Source organism: Drosophila mojavensis, unplaced genomic scaffold, assembly GCF_018153725.1.
Source record: "Drosophila mojavensis isolate 15081-1352.22 unplaced genomic scaffold, ASM1815372v1 contig_36, whole genome shotgun sequence".
NCBI classification, from domain to species: Eukaryota; Metazoa; Arthropoda; class Insecta; order Diptera; family Drosophilidae; genus Drosophila; species Drosophila mojavensis.
In genome coordinates, this window is record NW_025318858.1 from 3,120,182 (window position 1) to 3,131,994 (window position 11,813).

The window sequence follows — 11,813 nt, forward strand, 5'->3', positions numbered from 1 at the left end:
CAATCAGACAAAACTATGCTGCCATTGTAAAAATAAAATATACATCAATCAGAGATCAATCGATGCTTAAATAACTCCCAAGTTTTTAACTAGGTAAAATGAATATGAAACATTGCTATTAGATTTGCAATCATAATCTTGCTCCAACAAAAATTTCCGCCAGTCATCCATCCCGATTCCACTTTCTAAGATCTTTTTTAAATTTTCTATATTTCCAAATTCAAGTGAATCATTTTTGGTACACTAAAAAATAAATACTCATTTTTTTACAGAAAATATAATTTTGTTTTTCTGGGAATTTTTGTCAATAATCGGCAATTCGTATATTGAGAGACATTAAGAAGCTTTAGCTTTACATTCATATATGGAATTCATGGGAGATGTGAAGTTTATTTTCAGGGTGAGCTCTACGCAGTTGTTTTTGTAACGTTGGCTGTCATTCAATTGCTGTGGGGCAACAGCTCATTAAAGTTACATACGAAGCTGCCTTGGCTAACAAGCCACCCACAGCCTGCATAAAGCTGCACGCATACACAACCATACACCCACCCACACGTACACACACATATGTACAACCACTCACACACAGTCGCCACAAAGCGCTCAGACGAGCCCACATGACATTGTCCATGGAGCTAAATACACGAACGTTGCTGTGACAGCAAAGATAACGCAGCAACAACTCCAATTTGAGTGCGAGAAATGTCAATGCATGTGGCAAGCAAATGACCAGCAGGAGTCACACACACACACACACACACACACGCAGATAGAGAGTGTGGTGTGATCTATGCCTATCTGATGTATTTTAATGGTGCTCACATATATTTTTCATTATTGCTACTGCTATAGCAAAGGCAGCAAAAAAGACAAGAGAAACAGCGTAGAAAAATAAAGCAATAGCTAGGCAAACAAGTTGGGATATATTGTAAGGGATCCTAATGAACGAATATGTTGTACTCTATGTATATGAATATATGATATATTGATTTGTGATATATGGATATATGATATGTAGATGTATGATATGTGATATATAATATACATATTTATATGTGATATATGAGATATGTAGCTAGTTAAACAAGTTATGGGATATGCTGTAAGTGAGCCTAATGAACATTTATGTAATAATCTATGCATATAAACACATGATATATGGCTATATGATATATGATATATGGATATATGATATAAGTATAGGCTTATAGATAAGACTTATCATATGAATTATGAGGGAAATTTACGACAGTGAAAGTTATTAACGATCTGGAACAGTTTCTGAATCAAAAGTACAGCGAGACATGTACGGAATAAAATATTTTATAAAATGCTCTCTGATTAAGGTTAAACTAAAATTTTTTTCAATTTATTTAAAAATTCATTTGCAGCTTTTTGTCTATAGTATTTAGTTCTTGAACTTAAATATTGAGCGGGTCTGTCTAGACTTATATATTACAACTCTATGCAATTCTTTAGTATAATATCTGATCGAAAGAAGCTTTAACAACTCGAGCTTTATTTACTATGAACATATAATGGAGGCTGCAGTGCCGACTTTTTCTACTACTAAAAGTCGACAAAAGAAAAGCCTACAAATAAGCTCCAACAATTTCCTGTACCTAACCCAATCAGTCCCTTCAGCTAATATACCCCATTATCCGTTACACTCACTCAAAGAGTTGCCTCATGCCCAGATAACTGACTCAAACCTACGCATTATGTATACGCAACGCATGCCAGACTCGCGCACACACACACACACACACACGCACGCAGTCTGTGCGGCGCAAAATTTATTTCGTATACACCAGAGGACGCGAATTTGGTGGCTGCATCCACAGCCACAGGCAATGCCCCACCCTAGCTCCTGTTTTTCTCCCCATCGTTGGGGGCTCGTGCTGCGGCATTTTTTGGGTATGCGCGCAATATTTTTTATGGCGTCCAAACGTTGAGATTGCAATTTAAAAATCGATAAATTGCAATTAATTTAATGGTCACAGCGACATCCAGCAACAAATTTGCTAAATAAATCATGAGCCACTGCAGTCAAACGATGCGGTTCAATGGGCGTGCGATGGGCGGGCAAAAGATGCCACAAAATAACGCAGAAAATTCAAGTGTTTGACAGGAAATCGAATTTGTATATTGAAATATAAAAGAACAAAACAACGTTCCATTCCTTTTCGTTCCAGATAAGAGAGATGAGAGCCACTCAGTAAGCTTCTATTCCATTTTATTTTAATTTCAGCATACACAAAATTGTTTAATTTTATAATCGATAATTATCGATAACAAATTTAATATTTTATTATTTATTTATTATTAATATTATTATAAAATTTCTCTATTTCTTCTAATCTCCATTCATATCTCGCTGGCAACAAGTGAAATTTAGTTTTCTTTGATGCATGCAACAAAAGATAAAGGATATTCCATATTAAATGAAGTTGGGACTGGTTTTATGGCGCATCTCTTGTCGTTGAAAAAATGTTGAGAAATTGTTATTTATTAAGGCTAAACGGGCACTTAATTAGCCACAGCAACTCGGGCTAATGGATGACAGCAAATGGAAAAGATTAAGGTTGCCAAGGCGATGCTCGAAAGTCAAAAAACACGCAAATTGAATGCTGGATGGAGGACGGCAGGCGGCAGGCGGCAGGCGTCTGAGCCAAGGGACAATATAAAACAATGAAACAAATGTGAATAATAAAACTAAAAAGCAGGCACATTACGAAGAGATTACGATGGGTTCTATAAATAGACATACATGTAGGAAGATGAGCAGAGATGGGCCTGAAATGACTGGTGGAAATATTTAAGAGAGATTTCCGGATAAGCAAAATATGAAATAATTTATGTATATATGAGTACTTGGATATATTCGAGACAATTGCAGCAGAAGTAAACTTGATTTAGATGAAAAAGGCATAAAAATATAGTAAATATTTATTTGTTACTTGTTGTTGGGAAAATTTAGAAGAAATCATAAAGCCTTATATATATTTTTGGTAATTTCAATAGATGAAGGAAAAAATAATATTATTAGACTTAACAAATGAAACAGGATTTATATCTTCTTGCTCTTCGTGAATAAGTGTTAGTATATATGTATATATACACATATATATTTCCATTATTATTGGATATAAATTGTCTATAGAAATATATATGTATATTATATCTTCATGAATAAGAATTAAATATATTTAGATATATATTTATATAGACAATGAATATGATCGTGCTTTCTTATAAAACAGCTGAGCTATCCTAATGCTCAACGTTTGAAAATGTACTCTAGGCTCAATAGCATTGCCTTATATCTAATATGCTTGGCCTATAAAGATAATAACGTGCTTTCGAATCACAGCTAAGCCATGCTCAATGAATGAAATAATAATAATAATTGCAAATAATGCATAAGTATTCAAAGCTAATATCTAATAATAAAAAGAATCTATTCTCATTCTACATACTTGATGATATCCTGTATACAGGCAAATTGCAGTTGGTCATAAATCACATACCCACTCAGAGTGAGAGGGAAAAGTAGAGAGAGCGAGAGAGTGAAATTTTAATTAAACTGCTGCTCGAGTCATTTGTAGCCATGGCAAATGCGAACTGGAGCATATTTTAAATGCAGCAATGAAAAACAATTTGCTAGCCGAAAATGTTTTGGTTCGGCTGCCAGCTCAGGCTGCTGCGGCTGCTGCTGCTGCTGCTGCTGCTTCAGTTGCTGCGTGTCCGATGTCCTTGTTCGCTGGCAACGGGCATTTGCATAATTTCCACCCTGGGATGGGTTGAAGTGGCAGCGACTCAGATTCGCGCTGGGATTGCTGATTAGGTGGCTGTGCCACTGCCATGGACTACGTGCTGTGTCCTGCGTCCTTCGTCCAGCGTCCTTGCTGCTGTGGTCCAGCAACGCAGCATTTAATTACCAGCCCAACCACGGCAGCAGCAACAGAAATGAGAAGAGCGGGCAAAATAGACAGAAGAAGAAGCAGAAGCAGGGCAGAAAAAACAGGTTAGGCTAGCAGAAGACGGCATCAGAACGTGCCAGGACATCGCCTTGGCTTGCCAGCGACAGCGACAGCTACAACAAAACCTAATTTTCTCAAATTTCCAAACGACCAACCTACAGGCCAAGCAGAAAACAACAACAACAACAACAGCAACAAAGCTTGGCAAAATATGGCGCAGTTTAAGTGCGGCTCAGAAGGCAGAAGGGAATGGGCGAAGATGCACTGCACAAAATGTTGGCGATTTAGATAAGCAAAGCCAATGACATTAAGCTAATGTTAAAGGCGGGTCTAAAGAGGGGGAGTGATTAAAGAATTGATTGTGCCTGCAATTCGCATAACAGAGATATCTGTTTAGTATAAATATTTTGATACAAGATTGATTGAATCAATAATATAATACTATAACATTGTATAATAAATAATATAAAAATAAATGACATATACACAATAGATGGATAGATGAAAGAAATTATTGGTGAATTCAAAGTAGACCCCATAATACGAATGTGCTTAGACAAAGATGCATTGAGAAGAGTCTGTGTCTTCAGGTATTGCAATAGAATAGGAGTGGTAGAGGGACACAACAGAATACAGAGTTAAGGCATACAGAAGAGCTCCACTTGAAGGTTAATTTGAAACAATTTCAAGCTGTTAGATGGAAGGTAGCGCAAGAAAGATAAATTTTTGAAATCGTTAAGCACTGATCGGAGGGAGTCAGGTCAGCTGATATGAGCATAAAAAATGTTCACCTATTCCAGACACAAAAAAAAAAAATAATAAAAATAATAATAATAATTAAAAAAAAAAATGTTGTCTGCATTATTATTTTTACTTCTACTTAAATCTGCCGAAAAACTTGTAGCTGTTAAAAAAAAAATTTTAAAAAAAAGCGAAAACAAATTAATTTCTGGAAATTATATCTTTGAAAAAATTAAACAATTTTGAGAAAAACCATTCATAAAATATATTACTCATATTATTATTATTAGTATATTAATATTATTACAGTATAACCATATTTATAATTAGCATTTCGTATTGAAATAAATACATTTATCTTCTGTTTTTCAATCATTCTGTTACAATTATGTTTCAAGCATTTGTCCATTGGATAATGAATTAGATAAGACACATTAACTTTATGGCCTGTCAGTATTTTATCTAGTAACAGTCTTCGAAACCAGCAAAACATATACTAGCCACATATAACCTGTAAATAAGATATATTCATCTAAAAACTTTTCCTCGACATTATATATGAATTAAGTTTACAGCACTAATAATAAATGTGCACAAAAATCAAAAGGAAAAGCTAATAAGATTTGTTTGCAGTGTAGTGTTATGGATAAGCTAGATATATGTATATGAGTGTGCAACGCATCTGATGCCCAGCTAATATTTTATTACCTTAATGGACTAAGAGCATTTAAATCTCCACATTTTGTTGCTATCTCGGATATATAATACTTTGTTATAATAGATGTTGAATATATTTTATTATAAATTATTGATATTTACGTAATTAGCTAGGCATTCATTGCAGTGTAATTACCATTTAAGTATAACTGCAAGAATATTTTCATTTGAGATGCGTGAGCTGCTCTTCTACTTGAGCTTCAGCTCAAACAGGTCTCTGCAATGCGACTCATACACACACACACACACACTCGCAGAGACACCTACTCACACGCGCAGTGACAACAACAACAACAAGAATAGGAATATAGCACAAGCAAAGCAGCAAACAATGATTTTCATGGTACGTAAAATTAATTAGGGCACTGAGACAAAAATCCTCAAATTTCAATGAGCTGCGCAGCGCCGTCGACGGCGACTGCGACGTTAGCGTCAACTAGCCGCACAGCAAAAGGATGGGCGGGCGGTCTGGCCAAGTGGGTGTGGCTGATGGGGTGGCATGCAATGAAAACAAGGCACACAGGCACAACTAAAAATACCAATGAGCTTTGAAATTTCTTCTATGGGGGTTGGGCAGCTACATAGAAGCCGAGCAACATAATTACTCTGCAGCTCAGTGTGCGCGTGTGTGTGTGTGTGTGTTTGTCTGTGTGCGTGTGCGGCTTGTGCGTAGGCTGCGTCTTACACAGTGCAACACATTTTTGTCTGCCTGACTGCCTCCTGGCAGCGCAGCTGACGCTGACGTTGACGTCGCTTTATATATACACACACAAGCAAAAGCTTTTTACATAGCAGCAGCTAGTGTGCGTGTGTCTGTGTGTGTGTGTTATCAGCATGACAGCAATGACAACTACAACAACAACAACAACAAGAGCAACTGCCACAGCAGCTCAAAGCTCAAAGGCACAAACAATTTTTTTTTTTTTTTTCTCTCTCTTGGCTAATACATAATTACAAATACATTTAATCCACAAAAGTTTTTTTTTTTAATTGTTTTTTTGTTGTGTTGGCGCAAAGGACGAAAGCTGAAAAGCCTGGAAAATGCGAAACGATTGCGCTCAAAATGAGTAAAGCGTAGGGAAACGGAGAGTGGAAAGTGCTGATGGTGGAGAGGGTGAGGGGAGGGGAGGGGAGGTTATTGTGGCAGCTTGCAGGCTGACATTTTGCTTTGATTGACATTTGGCAAGATTGCGGAAAATGTTTCAAATGTGAAAGGGAAAAGGTGAAAGAGAAAGTGAAAGAGACAAAGAGAAAGAGAGAGAGAGAGAGAGAGTCATACTGGCATTTATAGCTTGTGATGGGCAGGTGCTGTCAGTGGCGCGAATTCCTGAATGAACATTTTTAGCGCCGAGCTGAGGCTGCATCCAAATGATGAATGCGCAGCGGGACTTGAAATAAATGTAGAACAATTGTGTAGCGAATGCTGGATAGATACATATATAGAAATTATTGGAGAGGCGAGTAGGTGGCTGACACGAGTGGCAGTCAGCCTGGCTGTCCTAATGAGCAACATTCTCAGATTGAATGTGACTGCTTCAAGCTTCAAGAGATATCGAGTAGGCAGCTGGGAGACAAGAGACAACGAGCAGGCAGCTGGGAGACACATAAATATCTTTGACCTTTGGATCAAGAGAAACTAAACTCAGGAGACACTATATATGTAAATAGTCTTACAGAGGTTTCATGGGACATTGGCTCTAATAATGTTAAGAATAATGATGGTAAAATCGACGATCTTAATGTAAGTAATAAAATTAAAATTTAATAATAAATAATATAAGAATATTCATAATAAATGATTAATAATAGTGATATAATTGATGGTAAAAATGACAGTGAATATGAATTTGAAAATGATAATGAAATTGATAATGTACAATGGATAGAAATTCTTAACGATGCTTAAAGACATCAATGCACTATGGGAAATTTTTACGTTTATCGGGTATTTAGTCGTTTTTTCGTATTAAAAGTATTAAAATGTATTTTTTTTTAATGCATTGCAATGCAACAATTTTTAATCATGGGCAAGTATTTAATATTCTACTATTTTATAAAAAAAAATAAATTAATATTGATAGTGATTTAAATGATGAGAAATATTGAAAATGAAAAAAAAAAAAAAAAAAGATTTAATCAATTACAATAAATACGATACCCAATGATAACAAGAAAAATTAATAATAAATTATAAATAATGATAATAATAAATGAAAATAGGGCAACAATAATGAACACGACAAAAACAATGAGACTGACAATAATAATGATATTATTAATGCAACTAATAGTGAAGATCACTTTATAAAGCATAATGATATACAAAATAAACCGAATCTATAACCATAGAATGGTCATTTAACTAAAATATATTGAGTTTCTTATAAAAAGAAAAACACAAGCATATTCCTTAATTAATTTCAGACTCAGTTCCAAATAAACTTGAATCAATTTAGTGTAGAGCCTTCCCATGTCATATCTAAGACTCTCGCCGCTATCAGCTCATGGCCCTTGGTCTATGATAAGAAACCCTATAGCTACGCATGTTGGCTCGAGTTAATTTCTTTAGACTCTCGCAATTACATTGAACTTTCTTGCTGTCACTTCCAAGGCACATTAACGACCAAATTAATTTCGTTTCCTGCTCGGCTATCTACATAGGCATATATATATATATTTATATAAGTGTGTATATATTTGAAAGCTTTAAGTTGGCAATTAACTATAAAAGGAAAACCAACTCGAACCGCAAGCGACATTTGGCACGCACTTTATGCGCAGAGTGAAGGGTGGAAGGGCGCGGGGCGCAGCGGGGCAAACGCAAAAAGCCTCAAAAGCAAAAACTTTACTTTAAACTAACCGAGGCGGAGGCAGCCTCATTGCTATGCAGCGTGCCCGCTGCGACCCACATAAGTAACCAAAGGGCAAAGCCGAAAAGGAAAAGCAATGAAAATGTTCGCCTGTTGTGCAGTTGCCAAAAAAGAAAAACCTGTTATATACCAAAAGCCAGCTAAATATATATATTTATATATTATATATATACATAGTGTATATACAACAGCAACAACAGCATTTAACGTCACTCACAATGCCGCGCCTACAACCACCTTCCCCCCCTTGCCCCACAGTCGCCCCACAGTCGACGTCGCTGCTGCACACGCACAAAAAAAGAGAAAATTACAAACGCAGCGGGTCGTTCGGTTCTGCCTGACTCCACCAGAGGTGGGTGGCTCTTGGCTCAATAAAGGACTGCAGCAGCAGCAGAGCTCCCCCTTCCCCCCCACACACACACACACACACACACACACACACACACACACACACACACACACACACACACACACAGATGGCATACAGCACACGCATTATATAGGCGCACACGCACTTCTGTTATGTACAGGCCCAAAGAGGCAGCTGCAGCCATCCAAGCGACCACGCCTCCGCCCCTCTGCCCACCACACTCCAACCCATGTCAAAGTCAAGCCACCACCAAAACAAAAAACAAAAAGGAAAAGCAAAGAAAAACATGGAAGAAGCAGCAGCAACAGCAGCAGCAGCAGCAGTCAAAGTAAATGAAAATTGTACGCCCTGCATTTTTTTTATGCCGAGGCCCGAAGCCCATTTCGGTTTTCTTGAACGTCCTTGATCCTTGCAACGCACAGAGGCAACAACAATAAAAAGGGCGCCTGCTGGTCGTCTTCCCAAAACACAAAAACACACACCAACACACGCACACACACACGCACTCACACAGAGAGCGAAGCAGCGCATGTAGAAAGCATAGCATACTTTTTTGGGCAGTCGCCTGGCTGACGCCTTATCAGTAGTAAAAACAAAACCGGAAGCTCACACACACAGACAGGAAGTCGCACGCTGGAGCGAGATGGCGTGCAGTGTGCGAGCGAGAGAGAGAGAGGCAGCGAGTGTGAGAGCGGGAGGGCGAGAGCGAGCGCGCGTACGACGAACTTTCACAGGGTTTATAGGAAAAGCGAAAGTGAAAAGCTGTGAAGGCAAAGGACAAGGCAAAGAAAGTGAAAGTTGGCCAATACGCAAACGCAAAAACAAGAGCGGGAGAGAGCCAGAGCGACACAGAGAGAGAGAGAGTGAGAGAGCGCGCGCAGAGAGCGAATGCGCCCCAACAGAGCAGAATGGGAGAGCAAGAGAGAGTGAGCGAGTGAGTGAGAGCGCGCGATTGAGTTCTTTTTTGTTGCAGTCGCGCGTCTCAAGAAAACCGAAAAAAGCTTGAATGCCTCCAATTTTAATGGCCGCAATGTCCTTGGCCAAGCAACGTGCCGAAGGATATTTGTTAAACGCACGCACGCCAGCGTCAGCAGCGCCGTCGACCGCGTCGCCACAGCCACAGCGAGCAGCGACGCGCGCGCTTCGTTTTTTGAGGCTCGCTTGCATTTACTTTCACTTTCGGCTTCGGCCGCGAACTTGGCAAACAACCCCAAGGACTCAGACCCCAGCGCATACGCACGCACACAAGAGTCATCTATGTATATCTACATATATATAGTAAATATATATATATATTTGACAACTGGCATTCCCTCGCCTTCCCCCCTTTGCATGCTTGCATATAATGTACTTTTTGCTGTTGTTGTTATTGTTGTTGTTGTTGTTGTTGATGCTGTTGTTGTTGTTGTTGCTCTTGGCTGGCAAACTTTTACCCCAAGAGCTTTCTGCACTTTTTTCCTTTTTGTGCTCAAGTTTATTTTTGACAGTGTTTTATGCCCGCCGGCCAGGACACTGCAGCAGCAGTGCCGCTGTAGATGGGGCGGCTGCGCTGGGCTGGGTGGGGTTCCGTTGGGTTCTGTGGGGGCGAAATGACAAAATAATGTAATTTGGCATTAGATTTATGCGTGCTGCGCCTTCCTTTTGGTGCGTGTCCTGCAACAAGGACTGGCGTTGGCATAAAAACGCAGCGTCGACGTTTCCTTTCGCCTTTCGTCTTTCACACGTTTTTGTTTTTTTTTTTTTTCAACTGCCTCGGCCCCTTACCACCATCCGCAAGCAGACAGCCCACGCACCCTGTGGACCGCCCACTGCGTGCGCCTTATGCTTCTTGCTTTTCTTCTCTTATTTGGCAATGCTTTGTATCCTGTTTTTATTTCATATTTCGCTTCCTTTTTCTCGCGGTTGTTTTTGTTGTTATTCCTCTTCTTCTTGTTGCTGTTGTTGTTTTAAGCCGCTTGTGCGAATTTAGGGCAGGTTTCATTCACGCTTTTTTAGCCATCTTGTTTTTCTTTCTATTCATTTTATATAGTCTATATATATTTGCCCTTTTTTTTCTTTCTTGCTTTCTTTTTGGTTGTTAAAAAGAAAAACTTTCAAGTTTCTAGCTTGAAATTGATAAAAAATGTCAACAAAGTTTAAAGTGCTAGCTTGAGAGACGAGAGGTAGAAACGAGCTATAGAACTTAGTCTTGGAATTTTCTGTTCTCAAGTTCAGAAATATCATTGGTGTCACTTTCAACATTATATATTAAATATATATATAAAGAATGGTTCCCTAAAGAGTTTTATAAGTTTTTCTAATATTGATGTTTTATTTTTTTTATTTTTATTTATTTATTTATTTTATTTTATTTATTTAAGTCTCCTGTCTTTCTTAATGAAATGCAAAGCTTTTATGGAATAGAAAAAAATATATACTACTAAGTATATATGTACTAACATAGTATAGATTTTATTGGCCCAGATGTAAATGATGCTCAATTTGGATTAAATATTTATATTTATCAAGATATTTATTTGAAATATAACAATAAACTAAGAAACCGTTTTTTTATCCTTCTGATTCAAAATATATATACTAAATAGGTATAGAAAGTTGTACATATATGCAATAGGTATAGAGTTCATCTATATACACATATGCATACCAATACACTACACGTTATTGAGAACGATTGATTAACTATATAAGGGGAAACATATGATCGGAAGCTAGAGGAAAAATTGGAAATGCTGGCGTTTATAGAGAAACTAGCCATAGATCACAAATCGAGCACGAAGGAACGTGTCAGTCTAATATTCCTCTAATACATACTTTAATAAATAAATTATGAAAGATTAAAATATTCTGTCCTTGAACGCATGTTAGAGATTCATGAATTTATATCAAATTCAAAATCTTTTTTTTTTCGCTTATTTAGATTCCATTTAATCATTATTTTATTTATTCATTAAAAACACCCAGAGATCGTGCTTAGGAGAGTAAGCATATGGAGAGCTCCAACTCCACTTGCTGCTCTTTAAAGTGATATTTGCTTAAAAGAGAATATACGATTCGGTTTCACGCGGCTCTAATGATCGTATACAAAGCCTTAACAAGAATTTTACGAAGGCAACAAATATTTTTGATCGT